Source organism: Lycium barbarum, chromosome 8, assembly GCF_019175385.1.
Source record: "Lycium barbarum isolate Lr01 chromosome 8, ASM1917538v2, whole genome shotgun sequence".
In the NCBI taxonomy this organism is placed as follows: Eukaryota; Viridiplantae; Streptophyta; class Magnoliopsida; order Solanales; family Solanaceae; genus Lycium; species Lycium barbarum.
In genome coordinates this window covers 116,633,704-116,642,336 of record NC_083344.1, presented here as the reverse complement: position 1 = coordinate 116,642,336, position 8,633 = coordinate 116,633,704, and positions in this window count along the sequence as shown.

Sequence of the window (8,633 nt, the reverse complement as noted above, 5' to 3'; positions counted from 1 at the left end):
GAAAAAGTAAGCATGACTCTGATATGATAAGTTTAATGTTTTCTAATCGGTTACTGGAAAAGTTGTGAAGCTTGATGAGATCACTATTTAGGTATAATCCCTTCTACACCAACTTGAATAAATTACTTAGTTGGCATTTGTTTTAAAATTGCAAAAACTGAATTTGCAGATTTAAGTTGGGTTTCTTATAAATGTTTGTTTGATCTATTATTGCTAATAAAAAATTAATCAATTTATATTCCAAATTATGGGGTTAGACATTACCAAGATAGCTAAATTTTTTATACGGATGCTTTTATGTAGTTCCCCACTATGAAATTAGCTAATATGAATCCAAGAAGGATTTCAACATGAATGCTTTCTCTCCAAGGAAGCAAGTTAGTTAAACATATAGTACCATTGACTAACAAAAGTAGCCGCAGGGTTAGGATTTCAGAGTTATGAAAGTGGTATAGAGGAAATTTAATTCCCCTAAATCTGTTGAGAATATCAAAAGTCACTATGTACTAAAGAATTTAGTATAAAACTTATTCCAATATCAAGCGGAAACATGCCATAATGACTTATTGCCTCCTTTGCATACCTTTAAAAGATTCCCTTTACTTCATGTCCAGTTGTGGGTTGTTTGTACTTCTATTTTTCTTCTTTAAAATCCCACTCATTTTAATTTGGTGCTTTTGCATCCCCATCCATTTTTTTGTGGCGATTTAAATCACCTATGACATTTTAAATAATTTTCTTTGTCTTTTTTTTTTTTTGTTACATTTCCCTTCGCTTTGAATTCCTTGATTATCCTGTTTTACTGTGTCGCTTGCATTATTTCATTGCAATATCGTTTTGAATCTTTTAACCTTATCTGACTCCCTTTTTATGCTTCTATTGAGCCGAGGGTCTCTCGGAAATAGCCATCCTACCTTGGTAGGAGTAAGGTCTGCGTACATTCTACCCTCCCCAGACCTCAAGATGTGGGATTTCACTGGGTTGTTGTTGTTCCCTTCTCTAAACTGTTACAAATGGACAGTAATTTGTTATATGTATTCTTTTTTCTCTAATATGAGCCTTAATAATTGATTGTGATAAATGGGCAGTTGACATGACTAACTATGAAATACTACTCCCTCCGTTTCAATTTACGTGACTCATTTGACTGGACACGACATTTAAGAAAAAAGGATGACTTTTGAAACTTGTGGTTTAAAATAAGTCTTGAATATTTGTGTAGCTGTAAATCATTCATAAAGTGAATTTGTTTCCAAATTAGGAGAGACATTCATTTTGGCATGAACTAAAAAAGAAATAGATTCACATAAATTGAAACAGACGGAGTATATAGTCAAGAGCTTATTGTTGTTAATTAACCGATTACAACTACTATCATGGTCAGGGGCGGACCCACATGGTCTCAAGTGGATTCATATGAACCACTTGTCAAAAAATTACAGTGTATATATATATATGTATATTTATTCAGTTTTGAAGAAATAGACGAGTATATGTAATGTTTGATTCCACTTTATAGAAGTGCAATGCTCAGCCCAATGGCAACTGGGTTCAAAAGCTTCTGAAGTGTCGCGAGTTCGAAACCAAGTACAACAAATCAGTGATTTTTTTTTCTTTTATTCATTTAAAATTAAAATTTCACCACACAAGTAATATTTAATAACCTACTGTGCTACCCAACTACAACAAATCAGCGATTTTACCACAGTTGTGGCTGCCAAAAACTAAAGCTCTGATATTGTGCCCTCATTTAGAGAGCGTAGCTCAAATGGTAGCGACGTTTGAGGTTCACAGCGCTTCAAAGGCAAAGGTTAACAGAGAACTAGATTTATCAGAAACATTTGTGGCTAAATATAGAATATATTTTTCTAATTGGGACATATTTATATAGGGACAATGGAGGCATCCTATTTGATGGACAAACAAGGAAGAGTCTATTGCTCATAAGCTTTATTGGAATGGTATGTCATTTTTACTTTTATAGTCCTTGATGGAGTTTGTTATGTGAAAATATAATACAACTTGGTGAACTGCATACATCTTTTTAGATTGTTCTATCATGATTTATTCGCTTCCATCGTTTTTTTTTTTTTTTTTGTATTGATTTGAATTGCTTGTCCTTGTGCTGAGGGTCTACCGCAAAATAATATCTCTACCTCCCATTTGAATGTTTTCGTCCACTCCATTTTTTCATATATTGAACCCACTTGATGAAAATCCTGGGTCCGCCACTGATCATGATATTGCTCACTGATATTATAAATGCCTTTTTGATTGACGCGAGACTCAAGATTGAACAATGAAAATGGAGTTTTTTTAATTTTATTATTATTATTTGTATTGTTTCAATTTTCAAATTCTGTTACTTTGCATTTCATCTTCATGTTATTCGAATAGAAGAAAATGTTAGAAAAACACAGTTCTATTATCTAATGAATAAATATACCAAATACTTGAAAATATGTTGTTGTTATTGCAGCAGCTGCTGTATCTAAGATATTCATGTATTAAACTTATGCTCATACAATGACATATATTCATTTAATTTATTCTTTTCAAAATATGCTAATAAAAAGTTCAATTCATTTAAAATAAATTGATAATACAACAACATATGCAGCGTGATAAGTGGTAATAGTTTCGATTATTTTGACATTACTAATGTGGTTCTATCCTGAATAAATTTACGATAATATCAACAATTATACAATTACCAATATCGTTTATACCGCGAGAAGCGCAGGCTACTTCACTATATATATATATATATAGTGCAATTTTTTGCCAAGGGTATTCGAATGAACACGCTCCTATGATGAGTCGTGAAATTACGGCTCATTCGACGCCAATTACTTAGTCTTTTGTAAATCCCCAAGTGCTTTTGATGTCGTTTCTCGTGTGTTTGTGTCAATATGTGGAATAACATGTGTCGGAAGCAATTGAAGCAATTTGAAGCAAAACGAAGCAAAATGAAGCAAAAACCCAGCAGAACTGAACAATGGCACCACCTGTTGACAGAGAGGACCAAATAAGACCCCATATGTGACACCACATGCGACACCACCTGTGAGGCGCAGGTGTAACATGCGAATCGCGTCTGGTGTCGCGGATGCTGCTCAACAAATAACTGAAGATGCGACACCTGCGATGGTCTAGTGAAACCTGCGACTCGCGGGTTGAACATGCGACACTATGTGCGAATCGCACCCTATGCGCAGGGGCATTTTCGTCTGGAAATTGTTCCCGTTTTGGACATGCTATAAATAGATTTGCTAGGGTTTTGGTTTAGATGATCATGCAGTTTTTGGCATAGACTCTTGTGGAGTCATTTACTGTTGGTTATTGAAGCATTTAAGAGATTTCTTTTGGCTTTGTCACCTTCTTCATCCAACACTTTTGTAAGATTTATGAATACATTTTACTTGATTGATTTACTTGTAATGAACATTAGTAGCTAATCTTTCATCTAAGGTTGTGGGATCCAATGTGTTAGTTATGTGATTGGGTTTCATATTCATACTATATTTATATGCTAATGGTGTTTTCTATTAACTCTTCAAGCATCAATGTCTTGTGATGGTGTACAACATTACTTGTGCCTTAATACCATTACTTTGCTTGGAAAAGAAAGTACAGGTTAGGAAAAGAGTTAATAGTAACAATGTGGGTCATTAAATCCATCTAATAGCTTGAGCTAGGAATAGATAAGCTAGTTGAGGCTACATGGGTGCTCTCTTATAAAACATCCTAGGGCTTGGAAAAGCTTAGGATGAAATTTGCTGATTTGGTTGGAAAACTTTTGGAAAGAATCGCGTGACCCTTGGCTTAGTGCTCCTAGGCATATAAATAAGTTGAATTGATACCCAAACGCATTGCTCTCCATTGGAACCACAACCTTAGTCCCATTTACCAATTATTTACATCCTATAACCATTCTCAGTTTTTAATGAACAAACAACAATCAAACTCCTATTATATTTCTTTCCCTTTTGAAATATAGACTAATAGTCGAGTGTTACACTTATCGAGTATATTTCTTCATTGTATTCCCTGTGGGATCGATCCCGACTCATAGTTGGGTAAAATATATTGCATACGACCGTGTACACTTTCTCTTTGAGGAGTGGATCTGGACGTTATAAAAAATGGCGCCGTTGCCGGGGAATACGGTCTAGAAATTTACTAACCAGTGTAAAACTTTACTCTTAGTCTTTATTTCATTTCTTATTTCCTTTTTGTTGTTATGTGTTGTGCAGGCAATATGGATGAGGAAGGTATCCAAGTCCAAAACCCACCAATAGCGGTTGGTGAATAAGCTGGGGGGGGGGGGCAGGCTATGCAGCTGTCACGACCCAGCCCCGTGGGCCGCGACTGGCACCCTACCTGGGTACCCAGACCGAATCACACATTCATTTTCAAATCCAAACTTATTTCATAATTTTTCGAAATCATATCGAACATAATTGATATCAAATATGTCTTAAGCGGTCGTGCCAAATCAAAATATCATATCAAATACAAACTGAGCGGCGGAATGGACATCGCCGGTCAAAAGTGCAAATATAAGCATAAGGGCCATTTGGGGCCAGCATAACAAACAGACCGCCCTAAGACCAGAAAACGGAATCAGACAAACATACATAGGACCCTCGCCCCACATATATGACTACAGGCCTCTACGAACTCAAAACAAAGACATATGGCGAGACAGGGCCCCGCCGTACCCAAATAGTCAAATATACCGAATATATACAAAGCAAAAAGAGTCTGTACCAAAAGTGGACTCCGGATCAAATAGGAGTACTCCGGAATAGCAAGAAGTGAAGCCTACTGCGGAGGATCACCGATATCTGCACCTGCGGGCATAAAACGCAGCCCCCGAAGAAAGAGGGTCAGTACGAAATATGTACTGAGTATGTAAAGCACGGAGTACAGAAATATGGATCAAAACCGAAAGCAAATCAAATGTCAAAGTGGAGTACAAATGGGTAGACCAAAATCTATATCGAAATCATATACTTATACATAATGCAATGAATCATGCAAACGCTTAGGAACGTGGTCGCCACTCCGACGCTGGCGCCACACACAACATAACACCAGAAGGTTTCAAATCTCCGTACATTCCCGAACACAAGCATAATCATAGGTGAGCGTATCGCATCACGAGCCATATCACAGCATAACTCCAAACGGAACCCGGCCCTATGGCGAAGCCTCGGGAACCGTAACACAGCATACGCCCGAATTATCATAAGGCGCACGAATCAAAACCGGCCCGGGAACCGGTGAACGAAGTCATAATAAGGCACGAGCGGAGTCGTGAGCAAACCAATGCAATTTGTACTTCAAAATAGCTTTCCAAAACGAAGTAAACCCATAAGTCATATCATAATGCAAAATAGTCGGATACTTAGCCGATATAAAGTTTCATTTCACAAAACATTTCCAAATAGTACGTATAGCTCAAAACGTAACTTAGCGTATCATAATATTCAAAATACATCTCATAGGAGGGAGTTTCACAATCGAAAGTATCGTATCCAACTTTATTCACAAAGATAGCCCAATAAGGCAAATAGGGCGTTTCAGGGTAGCGGGCCCACCTCGAGTCAAAGTGAGGTGGCGAACTTATCTTTACGAACATTTATATGCCAAAGGTCATACATGGTCGTTTCTAGGTTACCCGACCACATTTCGATAGGTTTCGGACGAGTGGTGGCATTCTAGCCAAAATAGAGCCCTTAGGCTTCAATCGAATTGAATGAATAGTAACTTTTCTGTGGATCGGGTTTCGAGGAGCAGAAATGCTCCGGAAGTTCTCATATTCGCCTAACATACTAAGATATGCCAAATAAAGGAGTGGGAAGCTTTACATACCTCACAGACGTCGTATGCTCTTCCAAAAGTCCAGTCCCGTTTCGTCGAAAATCTGCAAATGGTCAAAGTTACCAATTGAGATTCTTAGGCTTAAAAATGCCTTTAACTCCAATTTTGCCTACCGAAATTTCGGCAGCATTTCCCCTATAAATCTAACATCCCCGAGGCTTAGCTCGGCTCAAAATACATCAACCACAACAGCCCACACGCCAACAAACAACACAAACAACAATCAAACCATTCTAGCTTCAAAGTTCTACTTTGTTATCGAAGTTGGCAACTTTCATTCAAACTTTCAAAACTCCAATTCTAAATCTACATAATTGTATTCATTTCCACATTCAAACTTATACAATCACATCCTAACTACAATCCAAGCCATACACGAAATTACACCAAAATCCATTATTTTCCAGAATTCTTTAAAATATTAAAATTCACGACGAACATTCTAATTCACGTCGTTTCATTCCGAATTCATTAACATCATAATAACTTCGCATCTAAAGTCTCTAGCACCCAAAATATACAATGATATACATAGTGATACCAAGGGTATACGCTTTCCGATAATATCCAAAAATCATTTTTCAACGCCAATTTCATTCATCAATTAATCATTTACGACATAAGGGTCACAACAACACATTATACCAACTTAACCAAGATCAATTCACATCAATTTTCCTCTCTATGGCTCACGGCCAATACACACTATACACACACACTCACGGCTTTCTATTTATATCAAAATTACGGGATTTCCCTCTATTTCCAATCCTTAACATATTCACATCAATTCTATAACATTAAAGGGGCAAAATTCTTACCTTTTCTTGAAAACCCGACTTGTCGTAAACGTCGTTCTTGCGCCAAACTAATTATACCCCGTTGAAGAGGGTCTTGAGCACTTCACAACTATGTAGAAACTAGGATTTTTGGATCAACAACAAAGCTTGGGAAATTTTCTTTCTCTTTTTCTCTAGCTACGGCCGAACCCTCTTTTGTTGGTGTTCTTGAATTTTATTTTGTTCTTTAATAATTACCAACTACAAAGTGATATATATCCATAACCTTGGTCATGTGCCTAGCACATGACATTAAAGGGATGGGTTTGGGCCATGGTTATGGTCGGCCACCCTCCATTATTTGGGCCTCAATTTTGTGTTGTATTTTTCTTGGCCCAATTCACTAAACGCCCCATTTTGTAATTCCCGAAACTAATTTATGAAATTCCAAATTTATTCTCGGCCTTCCCCGAGGTCTTAACATTAATAATTCCATAACCAAAATAGTCATATTCACTAAAATCAAAATATGTCCTTATAATCCACAAGTCGTAATTATTTCACGATTTCCAATTATACGAAAACACGGGATATAACATTCTCCCCCCCTTAAGAACATTCATCCCCGAATGTTAAGTTAATCTTATAAGGTCTTATGATCAAGGCAGGAGTGTCCCTTTTTAATAATGATATACATAATTCATTTTATCAATCAACACAACAAACTGAAAAAGAAATTAGATTACCTGTGGATGTCGGAAACAAGTGGGGATATTTCTTCTTCATCTCGTCCTCCGCCTCCCAAGTCATCTCCTCCCGATTATTGTTGCGCCACAGGACTTTGACGGAGGGCACTTCTTTAGTGCGTAGTCTCCGCACCTGTCGATCCAGAATAGCTACAGGCTGCTCGTCATAAGATAACTGCTCCGTCACCTGAATGTCATCTACTGGGAATATCCTGGCAGGATCACCAATACATTTCCGCAACATAGACACATGAAACACCGGGTGTACGGCCTCCAATTCGGATGGTAAGTCTAGCTCATAGGCGACCTCGCCTATCTTTCGCACGATCTGATACGGCCCAATGTACCGGGGGCTCAACTTACCCTTTTTACCGAATCTCATGACACCCTTCATGGGCGACACCTTCAGGAATACCCAGTCGCCAATCCGGAACTCTAACGGTCGACGTCGTCTATCTGCATAAGCTTTCTGTCGACTCTGAGCAGCCAATAATCGTTCTCGAATAAGCTTTACCTTATCTACAGCCTCCTGGATCACATCTGGCCCAATCAACTTAGTCTCGCCCACGTCAAACCAGCCAATAGGAGACCTGCATCTCCTGCCATAAAGGGTCTCGTACGGAGCCATCTGAATGCTGGAGTGATAACTGTTATTATAGGCAAACTCAATAAGCGGCAAATGATCATCCCAGCTGCCCCTGAAATCACTAACGCAGGCCCGCAACATATCTTCGAGCGTCTGAATAGTGCGCTCGGCCTGCCCGTCGGACTGAGGGTGAAAAGCTGTACTGAGACTCACCTGAGTCCCTAATCCCTCCTGAAATGACCTCCAGAAATTTGCTGTAAACTGGGTACCTCGGTCAGTAATAATAGATATAGGGACTCCGTGAAGTCTGACTATCTCTCTGATATACAATCTGGCATAGTCCTCAGCCGAATAAGTAGTCCGAACCGGAAGGAAATGGGCTGATTTCGTCAGCCTGTCAACAACAACCCAGATAGAGTCGTACCTGCGTGGAGTGCGCGGTAATCCAACAACGAAATCCATATTAATCATCTCCCATTTCCAGGCTGGAATTTCCATCTCCTGTAATAATCCACCGGGCTTCTGATGCTCGATCTTAACTTGCTGGCAGTTCAGGCACTGACTAACAAACTCAGCAATATCTTTCTTCATACCGTCCCACCAATACAAACACCTGAGGTCCCGATACATTTT